At 39.3% G+C, this 16204-nt stretch overlaps 1 long non-coding RNA gene across 1 annotated transcript in view; it reads left to right on the plus strand.

Annotated features, from left to right (window-relative positions):
• LOC123479663 (uncharacterized) overlaps positions 1-16204 on the plus strand; it is a 43653-nt gene that overhangs the window by 3986 nt on the left and 23463 nt on the right. Inside the window, exon 2 of the long non-coding RNA XR_006655347.2 lies at positions 9166-9280. This is a non-coding gene — a long non-coding RNA (uncharacterized lncRNA). The remainder of the gene's footprint in view (positions 1-9165; positions 9281-16204) is intronic.

Consider the following 16204-nt stretch of genomic DNA (forward strand, 5'->3'; position numbering starts at 1 on the left):
GAGAGACCCAGAGCAATCACATGGGAGGATCCGAAAATAAAAATTCTTAACTAAAAGCTGGTTATGGTGGATAGTGATGTCCAAAGCCTGTAGCTTCCAGGCAAAGGTCAATTTTTATAAGTGAGCCTATTGTCTTTTTGCATCTAAGGTTAACATACCTTTGAAATGTTATAGTAACCTTTTTCCTCAGCCCCTCAAGGCACAACCACAGGTATCAGAGCACAAGATCACAGAAACCCTCATTGTTAACTGTTCCCTGCATACCATCTCTCTGTGCTGTACATGTTAGCCGTTAACTATTCTGTACCCACCCTGTAAAAGAAATGTTTCTCCATTTTACATTTTTTTTCTGATCCCAGAGATTTCCCCGCTTTGCTTTCTCCCTCTTCCTTAATCTACCACCAGAAGATTTCCTGTAACCCTCCTTACACCTTCTCCTTGGATTCTAGTGTGCAAAACAAGCTGCAAAACTGCTATTTCCAGAGCAGTTTCTCAGTCTCCTGAGATGTTGCTTCTCTCCTATTGTTGTCAGTTTGACTCAAATGAACTCATAAAAATTCTCTCCAGGTTTGCATGTTTCTTATGTTGATATTAGAATGCAGAACCTCAGGTCCCATTTCAGACCTTCCAACTCAGAAACTCAGTGGGTCCAGTGATCCATGTTTCAACAAGCCCTCCAGGTAATCCAGTGTATGCTAAAGTTTGAGAACTGATAGTTCTATTTTTTCACCCTCAATTAGGAAACTTGACCTCTGTTACCAAGCACCACTGTGTTGGGGGACATGGTTGCCCAGATGTGCAGAGCTAGGCTGTCAAGACAAGGTAGGAGGAGGGGTCCTGTATACCTGGGATATTTTTTTATGTAGTTGGAGGACCAAAAAGGGACCAGGATAGGTAAGAACAGGGAACACAGAAATAAAACACACAAAGCCAACAGAGTCATACAGAAAGGAAAATTCCCATTAGATGGTAAATTTTATGTCCAAAGTAAAAATTAGCTGAAATAGAGTTTAAAATTTTTATTTAAATATTACATGGACCTGTAAGGATAATGGCTACTATTTATTAGTAACAAATGACATTTACTGTACTAAACATGATTTAAACTTACGTCATTTGTTAAGAGCAACACTACTCAGTAGGTACTACAGAGATGCCCATGTGAGTGATGGGGTAAGGCCGGCCCACAAGCCCATACCCCTGGAACAATGCTTTGAACGGGCTGCTCTGCAGAGGCAAACTCTCATTCCAGTCGTTCTTGGCCTTGGCTGTATTCTGGCCTCAGCAAAGGAGCTTTAAGAAATACAGATACTTGAGTCCCAAGCCCAGAGGTCTTGATATTTTAGGTCTGGGGTATAAGCCTGAGCATCAGGATTTTATAAACTCTCCTGAGATTGTAGTGTGAAGCCAGGACTGAGGGTCTTCTCAAGTCTGTGGCTAAGTGGTTCTGAACCCTGGATGCACATTAGAATCAGCTGTTTTCTCTTTGAATCATAGCGGTGGTCAGGGACCATTTCCCATCTGGGGTGGGGCCCAAACATCACTTTGTTCCAAGGTGTAGCCAGTGCGGGAATCACTGCTCTCATTCTTAACTCTGTTGAAAGCAGAGCTGGTAGACAAGTTGGGTTTTTAATATGGCCCTGACCCTGACCTTAAGGCTGCCTATGAAGTCCTCACTCAGAATGAGTCTGGATTGTATTAGAACAGCAGGAGTCAGACAGCTTAGTTCAGGATTATAATTTAAAGGAGTGCTGTGTGTGTGTGTGTGTGTGTGTATTACAAGAACAAATATGAATTAAAAATAGGCTTAATTCCCCCTGTTGAAACTAAGGGAAGAGATTTACCTTCTCTTCCTTTTTGTCAGAACATTTACTTTAGAAAATATCAGAACATGTACTCTTTGGAACTAAGTAAGCCTTTTGTTAGCTTTACGATTCAGGAACATCTTTCTTAAGGACCTGGAAAGCATCTCTTTGGAATGTGAACACCCTACCCTACAGACTCTCTGGGAGGAAAGAATCTGACATCTGCGGGTACCCAGCTTCAAGGTTGTGAAACCACCTCCTGTCCTTAAGAAGATAGGCGGTATTATTTTTCCTCTGCCTAAAGTCAATTATCTAACACAGATGGTCACTCCAACTGCCCAGTAAAGTTAGATGAGCTATGTGTCACCAGTAGTTCTGTCAAGACCTCTTACCTAAGGACTGGTTATTATTCATCCTGAAAATGTGCATGTACTTGGTTGTGTCTGCTTGGCTATATAAAAGGGCAAGTGAAATTTCTCTCTCTCTCTTTTTTAATTGTTGTTCAAGTAAGGTTGTTTCCATTTTCTCCCACCATGCCCCACCACCCCACCCATCCCCCACCTCCCACTCTCAATCCTACCCCACTTTGGCTTTGTCCTTGTGTCCTTTATACATGTTTCTTGATGGACCTTCCCCCTTTTCCACTTGTTATCCCCTCCTGCCTCCCCTCTGGTTATTGTCAGCTTGTTCTTTATTTCAATGTCCCTGGTTATATTCTGCTTGCTTGTTTGTTTTGTAGATTAGTTTCCACTTATAGGTGAGATCATATGGTAATTGTCTTTCACTGCCTGGCTTATTTCACTTAGCATTATGCCCTGCAGTTCCATCTATGCTGTCGCAAATGGCAGGAGCTCCTTCTTTCAATCTGCTGCATAGTATTCCACTGTGTAAATGTACCACTGTGTTTTTAAAGACATTTTTTATTTACTTTTAGTGATGGAAAGGGAGGAAGAAAGAGAGGGAGAGAAGTATTAATGTGTGGTTGTCCCTCATGCACCCTCTTATTTTGATAAAGTCCCATTTGTTTATTCTTTCAAAAAGGCAAATGAAATTTCTTTCTGCCTTTGCAGTCTCTTAGAGGGTGCTGTGCTGTGCATCATATTCTGGTTTAATGTTTATTCAGTAATGAAACTGCTTTCTTTCCTACTGACTTTGTGGAGAGAATTTCTGTATTTGGAGAAAATTTTTTTAAAATATTAATTATTTATTTATTTTTCAATTTTTCAATTATTTTATTGTTGTTCAGTTACAGTTGTCTGCATTTTCTCCCCATCCCTTTACCCCACCCCAGCCAAACCCACCTCCCTCAGCCTCTGCTCTTATTTATTTTTAGAGAGAGGGGAAGGAAAGAAGAAAAAGAGGGAGAGAAACATCAATGTGTGGTTGCCTCTTGCAGGCCCCCAACTGGGGACCTGGCCTGCAACCCTGACTGGGAATTGAACTGGCAACTGCTTGTTTTGCAGGCTGGTGCTCAATCCACTGAGCCACACCAGCCAGGGCAAATTTAAAAAAAAATTTTTTTTTTAAATTGTGTTTCCTCGACAGTGTGTGTGTGCATGCATACCTGCTTGAACGTGCCTGTGTTGACAATGAAGGACTTCGCATGTTAAGATTTCCATGCCCTCTCCTCCATCCCACCTCTGTGTCTCATTTCCACAGATTTTATCACTTTTTCATTTCGGTTTTCCATGCAAGGTTAACTTGAGAAGTTGCTTTGCTGTACTTGAAAAATAGGTTTGAACAGCAGTGAACTTAGTTTCTCTGGAGTCCCTTCTAGCTCTGACATTCCAAGAGTCTGTGACCATAGACCATGCTAAGACCATAGCCTCCACCCTGCTGGAGATCTATGATACACCAGAGTACATGTGCCGGGGGAGCTGGGAAGAGGCCCTGTCCTACCCGCTATAGGAGAGAGGGCTGCTCCTGGAATTGCACCCAGTGCTGGTGTATCTGTAGAGCAAGGGACAGACATAAAGCAGAGACAAGGGAAGGGGCAGCAGAGAAGTAGTGGTAAAAGTGGAGAACTGGGGAATGATTTTCCGTTTGGGAGCAGCTCTGTGTCTTCTGGAACCTGAGACACATTATTCTGGCCCTATGTGTAACAGTGTTTCCAAGAGACCACAAGTAAACAGACTAGCGCAATATTTGAGCTGATGAGAATGGATGTGGCTGAGTTTGACTTTTAATAAAGATAGAGTTTGGCCAGATACAGTGACCTCCAGAACTGCTTCTTATGGCCCCAGTAAAGGTACAAGAAAATCATTAGTTGATGGGCACTCTATTTTCTAATTTCTTTTCACTGTCACCATTGCTGCCATAATTTTAGTGACTCACTGGGGATCTGTGGTGGAGAAAGTGAACACCAGACCTCACAGACTCTCTACCCTTCCACCCACCATGCCAACAAAGAGCCTCGTTGTGCTCACTGGACCCCGGTGCCATGAATGCAGCCTTTATCCCAGCCCCATTTCTGAGTCTGCTGCTCGTTTCCCTAAGTGCAATGGTTTTGACGTCAGCTTATAAAATCATAAACTAGAAGAGCTAGAAGGAATTTCTGAAATGGTCTGATTCAACTTCATTCTCTTTAAAAAATTTATTTTATTTAATTAATTTATTGTTTGTGGTGGAAAAGACAATAGAACCAGAAAAGTCAAGAGACATGCCCACATTAAGCAGCTGGTTGGCTACAGAGCTGATCTGCTGCCCCCAAACCTAGAAACATTTGGCCAAAACTCGGCACATTATTTTTTTTTAATTTTGTCTTGTTAATATTCCCATGGGAAAGCAAATGGACATATACTCCCGTCACATGATAAGTAATTTCCTCTCATTTATGGGAAAATTTTAGAGCTGAATCTCAGTCTTCTCCAGACTCTTCTCTCACACCCCACACCCTCAGTCCAGGGTGAAGTTTGCTGTAGAATTTGTTCAATTGATGGATTTCTGACTTGAAAGATTTCTGACTCTTTATCACTGCTGAATCAAATGAAGGGAGGTATGTGGCAGTGGCATAAAGTTAGAAACTTAGCTAGTTAGAAGTTTCTAACTAGCATCATTTTTATTGCACTTGGGTCCAGAGTTGCCAGTTTTTAGATGCATGTGTTCTTTTTTCCTGAGTCTAGAGTTTCAAGGTTATGTTTGCCATGGTCTCTAGGCTAGAGTATAGGAACCTGGGCTTTTTAGTAGCTGCTTCTTTTAGGCAAGAAGCTTGTTTTAATGTTTCCTCAGGTTTGGGCATTGGCTCCTGTAACTGTAAGGTTCTTTCTTTACCTTAGCAGTGAATGTGTGGCTTCTTTTTGACCTAAGTCAAATTTTCTCCCCTCTCAGAAGACTCTGATGACCTGTTTTCAACTCTGGTGCATCTCTTTATTGCTCCCTGGACACCCCTGGTACAGCTCTAGTCACAGTGCTGTGCAACTGTTAGCCAGACTGTGAAAAAGCAAAATTGGAAGTTTCACTCTTAAATACATTATTCTAAGGGAAAGATATCAGACTAAAAAGCTAGATACTGTATGATTTCATTTATATGAAACTCTGGGAAAGGCAGGCCACAGGAACAGAAAACAGATCGATGGTTGCTGGGGGGTAGATAGAGAGACTGACTACAAAGGGACAGAATGGAATATTTTGTTGTGATGGAACTGTCCTATATCTCGATTGCTGTGGTAGTTACAGGATTGTATGTGTTTGTCAATACTCATAGAACTGTATGCCAAAAAAAGGTGAGTTTTATTGTATGTAATTTATACCTCAGTAAATACGACTACAAAGAAGTAATTGAGGATGTGAAGACAGCAGCTCTTTAAAAAAAGTTACACACCAGTCAAAATTGCAAACTCTCAGTTAATAACAAAAGTAAAATAAATATAGCCTTTTTTATTCTGCAAACCCAGTTATTATGATTGATTAGAAATAGAATTAACTTCACCTCAAACACTGAGTTACTTTGAAAGTTTACGTGAAATTCCCCCCAGGATAAGTGTGAGGATTCTCTCCCTGGAGACAACTCCGTCGCACTGGCCAGGAAGGGCAGCTCACGGGGTCCCCTCTCTCCTTCCAAAGCGGTGGCCCAAGGTCCAGCTTCACCTGTGCAAATGGGCATACAACAAACACGTGGGATGGCCTGAGAACCTAAGGAGCGTGGGCCTGGCGAGTGGGACATGCTGCTGCAATTCTCAAAGTGTTGTATTTGTACAGTCGGATGGAGGACCTGCCCGAAGCTGGTAGTGAGGCTTCCTCATGGCCATAAAATGCAGGCTGCTGCTCAAAGCAGGGATCAGACAGGAGCGAGAACCAAGGGGCTTAGGTAGCACTTAGCTCCACACTCAGTGTGCACACAGCAGGAATCAGATGGAGGACAAAACTCAGTTGGTACCTGGTGGATCCTGTGATTTGACAAATTGGAGAATATGATTTTCTGCCTGCCTTGGTCAGAATGGACTCAAGAATGGGACTAGATTGCATCCAATTGCTGATGAAACTAAGGGCAGGAGCCAGGAGAGACAAGCCCACACAGGTGGCTAACCTACTTCGGGAGGACTATTGCCTGGGAGGCTGATTGAGTGCCCCATTTAAGTGACAAGATTGGATTTTTCAGAAATCTAACAGAAATTTAGTATTGAAAGTGGACCCTTCTGGAATTCTTAGTCATTGGTGTGTAGCAAAGTGAGCCAAATATACTTTTATAAACCCTAACCATGCCAAGAAATACACTCTGTTCTGTTAAATACCATCACAACTTTTGTACTTATATTTACCCTAATTAAATGCTGACTGTTTCCAAACTTCAAATTCACTAGAGCTGCATTGTCCAATATGAGAGCCACTAGCCACTCATGGTCATGTGAAGTTAAATTTATAGTCATTGAAAGTAAGCACCATTTAGAATTCAGTACCTGTTTTGTTAGTCACATTTCAAGTGTTCCACAGCCTGATGATGAGGCTGCTGTTTGAACAGTGCATGTGGCTGGGACAATTCCATCTTTGCAGGAGGACCTGTTGGACAATGCTGTATTGGAGGGTATTCCCTCAAAACCCCAAACCTAATGTGGTTCCTAATTGCCAACTGAATAAGACATTTAATCCTAAACAATAAAGTTCACCTTGTGCACCCTAGCTTCTCAGCTCCCAGGGTGAATCTGTGATAGAAATTTTGCACCTACCAATGCTGTGCCTGGATTACTTCTGGCTCATGGACAATCTGCTTTCTTTCTTTCTTGAAAATCATTGGGACTTCTTTACTGGTGGCAAATGTTGAGGGGCCTCTGCCAGCCCATTCTGGGTTGTATGTCTTTGTAAATCTGGGAAAGCTCAGAGAACCGGGTTTCTTCCCCTTCAGGAGGACCCGAGAGCAGGGACGCAGGCCAGTCTGGGCAGCATGGTTGAGAAGGTTACACTGACTTATGTCCCACACTGCAGGCATTATTGTCATCCTCAAGTTATGTTGTGTGCAACGGCCTTCCCTGAGGGTTCTTCACAGCTGTGCCTGTGCCTGTACCTGTGCCTGTGTTTGCTCTGGTTTAACCTGTGGTTAAAATTACACTGCTTATAATTCTCTGGGAGAAAAACCTCTTCCCCAGTTCTGTGCTAGTAAATATTTAACATCTGGCTCTCTGGGTTCAAATAGGCCTAATTTGTAATATTTTCTAAATATCGTGGCACAAATACTTCCACCATGGCCGATTTCAGGTTTTCACCATGATGTCAAGGAGCACAGAGCTGGGAAGTTTCCCCACTGGACAGATGCAATAGCTGTGTCTGTAGCTACTGCATCTGTAGCTATGTAACCTCAAGAGCATGAGGATAGTAAAATGTGATAAACTAGTTAGAGAGATGAGTGTTGAGTCTGTTACTTTTACTATTATTATTTACTTAACTTTAAGTTTATATAATTAAAATTTTAATAATGGCTGTGTTTACAACTGGCTCACAGAATTCCTGAAAATTTAACAGTTGGCTCTCAGGAGCTAGTATCAGGTGGCTCCAGTACACCACTGCCCCCACTTTTCACTGAGGAGAGTTAGTTAGCTTTGACAAGGAGTGGTCTGTTCCTAATTGTTACCCCTTTGTATGTCTGGCCAATGGGGAAAGGGGTGGTAAGTACTCCTGAAGATTCAGATCATAGGAATCTGTCATCTGTGAGCAATACAGGGCTACTTAATTCAACAGGGCTAGTTATCTGCCTCCAAAAGTAGTATATGTGTACAAAGATTTAGAGCACAGGTGGCAAACACAAGGCCTACGGGCCGAATCTGGCCCTCCACCTTGTTTTATCCAACCTGGCACCTTGTTTCTACCTGGCAGCAGTGCCGAGCTCCTTGCCCCTAGTTAAGGAGTAGTTACATTTATACAGTCCTAAAATTGCATTCAGCCCTTTGAAGGCAACCTCAAGGCTGATGTGGCCCCTGGTGAAAATGAGTTCGACACCCCTGATTTAGAGAATTAAAAATGACCAAGACCAAAAATTGCCACCTTCTCAGAGAGCTTTGCCTGCGTGACCACTGTATGAATGAGCCAGGATATGTGCAGGTTGGGGATGCAGGTGGAGGAGGAATGACTCCTTCTGGCTTGTTCAGAGCTTTTTGACCTCCTGTGAATATTATTTGAGAAATCTGAAGGGTATGGAGCATTTGCTATTTTCTGTTTTTTATTTGCAAAGCCCAGTTCTGAAACCCGGACTCTTGCACTATACTTTATTACACTTAAAAACACTATTCAGGATTTTCTTTGGTAATTAAGAACTTCTGAAAGGTGGGGAAAAGTATCTGTTTGGTGTAGGCATTTCTCCAGTTTCTGATACAGTGTCTGGCATTGAGAAAGTACTTGCTAAATGTGGGTTGAATAAAGGCTGAACTGCTAAGATAGACTGAACCAGGTTAGGGAGGGGATAACTTGTGCCATGCTGTTGGCTTGCTTTGCTGTTAATTATAGGCTTAGTATTAAAAGTGTTGAGTACCTAATAACATTGTAGTACTTTTCTGCTGTTTTTTCCAGGTCCTCACATCATCATGCAGTAAGAGGGAAGGATGGCAGAGTAAACAGACTAAGAGCTAAAGAGCTGAAAGCTCTGTTGACAAACTCTAGGTCTTCCACTTTCTAGTTGTGTAACTCTAGACAAGTCAGGCCTCAAGCCGCAGTTTCCATATCTGTGACGTGGCATTAACACTTCTGCTTCACAGAGTTGTCCCAATGGAATAAGATGATGCATGCAGAGTGCCTGGCCCCTGGCAGGAACTCTAAAGATGAGGGGTATTAACATAATGCCTTTCCATTTTCTCATTTCTGGGTAAAATGGAAGTATGTTCCTTCACAGTTGCACTTATCAGAGTTAATGTAATATGTGGATGCTATCTTGCCTCAGCAGAAACACAAGAAGTGTGAATTCACCTGTGGTTCCGGGGACTATGCCAGAGACTAAGTGGATGAAAGAAACATCAGCCACACCTACCACCTTCAAGGAGTTCAGAGATCAGTGGGTGAGTGAAATATGCAGACAAATTATTATGAGATGGTATAAACTAGGAATTTTTTAAAAGATGTGATTATTATGTTTTTAAAAATTATTTTATTGTTGTTCAATTACAATTGTAATGCAAACTAGGAACTGTCCTAGTATCAACAGAATTTGAAAGAGAAATTGATGAAGAGAAACAATTTTAATAATTAACTTTAAACAAATGGAGTCAAACACCTCTCAGCCCTCTGGGCTTTCAAAATCAAATGCAAGTGCACTCCCAAGGTAAGTGGGCAGCCACATGGCCTTCCTCTGCCTTAGTTGAAAGTAAATGATGCAGCCAGATACAGAGCCTTAAGGTTTGATATCTCTGCCAGCTAAAGGATAAAGCCAAGCTGTAAGCCCTCATGGTTGTTACAATGTGATTATTTTTGGATGAAGGCAGCCCTATTATTACCCAGTGTCTCTAAATTATGCCATGTACCTAAACTGTCCCAGAACCTTCGCTCTACAAAACTAAAGAGATCTCCTACTGAGGTTTTCACAGGTCTTTATGGAGTCTTTTTGGGTTTGGGCATTTTGAGGACAATGCATTGAGTGTTCTTTCATATATTTGTACTTTCTTACTTTCTTCCCCAACACTTATCTTCATCCTACCCCAAGATAGTCTCTCTTTTACTTTCATGAAATATGCATTATTAATGCTACAGCTCAGAGCACACTTCCAGGAAGATCCAACTATAAAAAAAATAATTAAGGTCTGGCCATTCTTTCTTGCCTGTCTCCAGTATGTGAAGCCATCCTAAAACAAATAAGACTGAGCTTAAATTACACATGAGGTATGAAGTTACCTTCACAGAACAGTTTAGAAGATGCAAAGTAGGTATACTCTATTTATGCAAAAGTTTCTCCAGGGTCGTTCAGTTTTTGAGGGTTGTGGAAGTGAATCCTATTAAAATGAAAGAATTTTGGGAAATGGTACAAACTGAAATTCAGCAGTTTTCAATTCAGCCAGGAATTGTTAAGAGATAGTAAAAAGTAGAAAGACTTAAGGGCTTGGAGATGGGAGAGAGGGAGTAAGAAAGAACAGAAATGGCCTTGAAAGACAAACCTCAGCTATACTCTACCACACTCCAGGCTGGCCAGCTGCACATTCTTGAAGGCAGTGGTCCTCACAGTATGGTCAAACTAGCTGCAGCTTCACCACCACCTGCAGATTTTATAGAAATGCTGAATCTCAGGCTACCCCAGAACTACTGAGTCAGAATGTGTGGGAGTGGGCTCCAGAAATCTGTGTTTCATCAAGCCCCCAGGTGATGCACTGACTTAAATCACCAATTCAGGCCTATTTTTTCCTCAACTTTCCTGCAGAAAGCAACACTATGATTTTACAAAACATAACACATAGGGAGATTTTAGTATGCACCCTATCGCTTACTTCACTTAACATGTTTGTGCTGAAAACTTCACTGGGAAATGATGCCAATTCTCTTTCCCTGTGCTCCAGTGTTCCCTTTCCTTGCAGTACTTAATCAAAGAGCAACTTTTGGAATAAATCTTAATGATATCTATGAGAGATGCAGGGGATAATTTTCCACAGTTCCCTTTGATCCAGAAGTTAACTGATCATGATTCAGGAGAATCATACAAGCTCTCAAACCCCCAACAGATTTGTATATAGAACAGAATACCTGCCTGAGTAGGAACGTAGAATATAATGAAAATATATATATATAGTGAGTTAAAAAAAAAAAGAACAGCTATTGAATATCTGAGAATTCCATTTACTTTTATGCTGCTAAGATAATAGAAGGGATTTATACACACACACACATACTCACCGTCCCCCCATTCTCCACTTCGGGTAGTGTATTCTGTTCGATGTGTTTTGGAAATGAATAAAGCAAACTACACTTTTGAAAAACCTTAGGGTAATAAAATTATTAGAGTGCATATCAGAACACTTAAACACTTGTTTTCTTCTGTCTTTGTGACTCACTAGCCGTGTGACTTTGGATAAGTCAACCACTGCCTGGTCCTCTATTCCCTCCTCTGTAAAAAGTGTTGCAGTCTCCCTCTCTATTTAGAAAGTCACTGTGATGGCAAAGTGTATACAAAAGTCACACAAATATGAAGTATACTGGAAAGATGGTGGCCTGGGACTCTGTATCAAAATTCCTGTCTGTATCCCCACCCCTTCCTCTTCCTTTCTGTAGAAACAAAATAGGCTGAGAGCCAGAAGGGACCACATCTGAGGCCACACATGCCCCTGAGCTTTCCAGGGGAACCAAGGGGAAGGAGAGCCCAGGAAGCAAGGCAGGGGTGGTTGGCTTCTGTGGAGGTCCAGATTGAAGTCTATAAATTTTGTTGTTGCCTGGGGAGGTCCATCCAGGAGAGGCCTTAGAGAGGAGATGCATATACCACTCGGGGCCTATGAGCTTCGAAGGTTCTCTAAGCTTATGACCCTTCAAACTTAGAAGAGACACATTAGATATCTAGGCTATTACTGGACCTCGTATGGGGAAAAGACTAGCACTTGTACCTGGAGAGGTCAGCACTGAACGGCTCATTAAAAAACAACTCAGAGGAAAGGACTAGGGTTCTATTACCCTATACCCAGCTAAGGTATCATATGCCAGGGCCAGCAATAGCCATCTATATTTGGAGTTGCCAAGTCCCAGAGAATAGTGTAGAGAGAATGTATCTAGCAAATAAACTTCATGAACCTTGAGGAAAATATCCAAGTACATTGTCTAATAAATAAGAATTGATTTACAACATAAATCTCAAGATAGGTGAATGTACAAAGTACAGAAGTGGCCTCTGCTTTTGTATATTTGTAACTAAAAGGAAAAAGACAAAATATAATACAAGAGAGAACAAACAAAATAATTCAGACAAATGAACAATATATCAGTTATTAATATAAATCAGCTAAATTCTCCTTTCAGAGTAGATAAATTATCAAATTGTGCAAATGAGAAATAACCAACTACATGTTGTTTATAATTATCATACATAAAACCAAATGACAATAAGATATGCATAATAAAAGGTTTATCAAAAATATGCTAGAAAATCAAATCAGACAAAATAAAATACAAGGAGTAAACATTAAACAGGGAAGAGAAGAATAAATAATCATAGAAGTTTTATTCAACAAAAAAGATACAATAGTTGCAAAATTATGCGTCTGCCAAATACAAAACAAAACAAAAAACTCTCTAGCAAGTTAATAAAAATTTGACAAAGTACAATTGTAATATAACTGTTGGTAGTAGCTTTCTGAATTTCAAATATCAAATAAATAAAAGAAACAGTATATTGAAGAATACAATAATTAAACTCAATGTAGTAGAAACAGGTTAGGATATGGAGACTACAATGAATATTGACCCTTCTCTTTGTAAACTAAAAACAGAAAATATAAATTTTTTCCTATTTTAATGGAGCAATGACTAGTATTGATCATGTACTTAGCCATAAAGAAAATCTTAATAAAACATTTAAAATAGAGATTTCATAGGCCATATTTACTGATTAGAGGCAATTAAGCTAGAAATCAGTAATAAAAAAGGCCAGAAAGAACATTAACTACATGGGAGTTAAAAATATTCTTCCAAGTAATTACTGGATCAATAAGGAAATTAAACTGAAATTATACACCATTCAAGGTATTTGAAAAATACTGGAAAAAGAACACTGTACCAAAAACTATAGGATGTAATTAAAGCAATATTATGCAAAATATGTCTTTATTGCTTTTATTATTTATAAAGGAGTATAAATCAGTAAACATTTTCAAATTAAGAAATTAGGAGGACAAATAAAATGAACAAAAGAGAAGAGGAAGAAAGATGCAATTATAAATGCTCAAAGAAAACAGAATTAGGAAAAAAATAATATAGTAGAAAGGAAACCAAACTAAAGTGTTTTCACTGAAGAGATGAATAAGAGAAATTGATGTGCATCATTGGTGAAAAAAGACCCAAATGCGCAATGTGTGTCATAAGGAAAGAGAGAAACCATGGGTCCACAAGAGATTTAAACATTTATCGGAGAATATTACATGTAAGTATATTGCAACAAAGAATTAAAATATTTGGGTAGGTCCAACAAGAATTAAAATATTTGGTTAGGCCAATAGCCAGTAGATTGGTGGTAAAATAATTAAATATCCACCATTTTAAAAATCACCAGTTCCATCTAGTTGTATAGTCAAATTGGACTTAATTTTTAAATTTGTGAATTTTGAATCATTAGAGAATGCAGGAAAATGAGGAAAAGTTATGCAATTCTATTAAATTGATATAATCTTAATGTTAAAATCTGGTAAGGTTCATATACAAAGTAAAGCTCTGAATCAATTTACTCATGGGCATAGTGTTACCAGATTTAAGGGGTTCATTCATCTGTGAGCAACAAAAAGTCCAATCATACAGGAACAGGAGTAAAGATTTTAAAAGTTTATTATTGAAAAAAATGGAGCCAAGCCTGGAAACACAAGTAAGCTAGTGCCAAACAGCTGGCTCCCCACAGCTTCCAAGGGATGGGTTGTGTAGGGGGAAAACCGTTAATCACTGTGGCTAAAGGAGTTTGGGCCCTACTGATTAGCTGGGGCCAGGGTGGGGAGTAGTTGATCATTGTAACAGGTCCTCTGTCAGCCATGGCATTGTTCTGCCTGCTTTCGAGAGGCTGTAGTCAATGAGGTCCTTCTGACACAACTGAAGCGAAGATGTTATCTTTAGCTTGACTAGAACTCTGCTTCTGTGTTCAACAGACCTGAGGTTTTGTTCTTAAGACAGTATGATACTGACCAGAATCTGGTGTCCTAAGGGTTTAAGGATTAAGGAAGGGAGTGGACAGACAGAAGGGAGGAAGGGTTATGCCAAAGAGATGGAGTTCCTGAGTGGTTACAATAGATGCCGATTTTTTTGAAGTAAAGTGTTAGGAAAGAGATTTCAGCTAAACAGTGGAAGAATAAGAAGGCCACACCCAAATGGTATGTATTCAGAGAATTCCAGGAAATTTAAAATTTGAAATGTGTCAACCTAGTTCCTTACCTCAATAAATTGGAGAGTGAAAGCCATATGATGTCACCATTATATACTGAAGGAATACTTCATAAAATTCATCATCCATTCCTCTTAAGCATTCTAAATAAAATTTGAATAATAGGAAATAAGTAGTCATGAATAAAGACTATTTACTTAATAAAAACCATGAAAATAAATCATAAAACCCTGAAACTAATTAATTAAAATATGAAAAACTAGGGATAAGTTCTATTACTATTAAAATTGAACAGTGTTTCATGAGTGCTAACTGATGTAATAAAACTAGTAAAGACAATAATCAGCTTAAATACAGCAGAATAAGAGACTCAGTTATTGCATTCCTCCAAAACCTAAGAGAGCACTCTAAAACGAGTATCGATATCATCAAGAGAACACGGAAATTGCAGGTGAAAAGGATTGGATTAATATACAACTTAATAGCCTTTCTACAAAACTTAAATATCAACTTAGGAATAGAAAAAAATTTTATTCTTAATAGTAACAAAAAATAAAATTTTTAGGAATAAATAAAATTAGAAAAATATAGGTCTGAAATGGAGGAAACTGAAAACTATAAAATCTTACTTAAGGATATAAAACAAGACAAAATGAGAAAAAAGATATTGCTGGATAGGAGGATGATACCATAAAATACCAATTTGTCCCAATTTAGCTTACATATTTGATGCAATTTCAATCTAACTTGGACCTGTTCAAAATAATTAAATTTATTGGAAGACTAAATGTTTAAGGAAGCTGAGAAAGTGAAAAGAGTAAAAGCTAGGGACTTGACTTGGCATTTAAAAATGCAAAATGTTACTGTGTTGGTTTCTTGTTAGTGCTATAATAAATTACTACAAACTTTGTGGCTTAAAACAACAGACATTTCTTTCATAATTCTGGAAGCCAGAAATCTGAAATCGAGGCGTCATCAGGATGCTGCTCCCTCTGGACGCTCTAGGGGAGAATCTGTGCCTTGCCTCTTCCAGCTTCTGGTGGCTGCCAGCATTCCTTGACTTGAGGCTGTACCACTTCTTTTTTTTAAATTATGTTTTATTGATTGTGCTATTACAGTTGTCCTGATTTCCCCCCTTTGCCCCATCCAGCACCCCTTACACCATCAGGCAATCCACCCACCATCGTTCATGTCCATGGATCATGCGTATAAGTTCTTTGGCTACTCGATTTCCTATACTGTACTTTATTGTGTCCTTGGTCACAGTGCTTCCTCTTGTTCTTTGTATTCAATAACTTTCTTCTCTGTCTTAAAAGGACACCTGTGGATGGCATGTAGGTCCACCCTGACAATCCAAGGTAGTCTCCTCTTTTTCAAATTCTTAACTGAATTATATTTGCAAAGCTTCCTTTTCCAACAAAGGTAACATTTACAAGTTCCAGTGATTAACATATGTGGTTATTTTTGGAAGGCTGTTTTTCAGTTTACCATCGCCACTATAATCAAAACCTATTGCTACTGGAGCAGGAAAAAAAATGAACAGTCAGAATAGCCAAGAAGTAGAAACATATACAAATGGGAACTGGATATATAGCAAAGGTGGGATTTCAGTTCTGTAGGAAAAGATGCTTTGAATGATAATTGGTTATCTACAGAAGAAAATAAAATTAAATCCATATCTTATTAACATATAAAAATTAGCCCTAAGTTTATCAAATATGCAAACGTGAAAAAGAAAAATCTGGAGAAATTCTGGATAAATATCAAAATAAATTTGACCAGTAAGAGACAGACATATGTTAGTTTATAAAAATTAGACTAAAATGCCTTTCAAAGGCCAAGAGCCTAAAGTTAAGCAATTATCATATTTTATATCTTTCTATTTTTAATCCTCACCTGAGGATTTGTTGACAGACAGGGGGAGAGAGAGAGA

Source organism: Desmodus rotundus, chromosome 6 (assembly GCF_022682495.2).
Source record: "Desmodus rotundus isolate HL8 chromosome 6, HLdesRot8A.1, whole genome shotgun sequence".
NCBI lineage: Eukaryota > Metazoa > Chordata > Mammalia > Chiroptera > Phyllostomidae > Desmodus > Desmodus rotundus.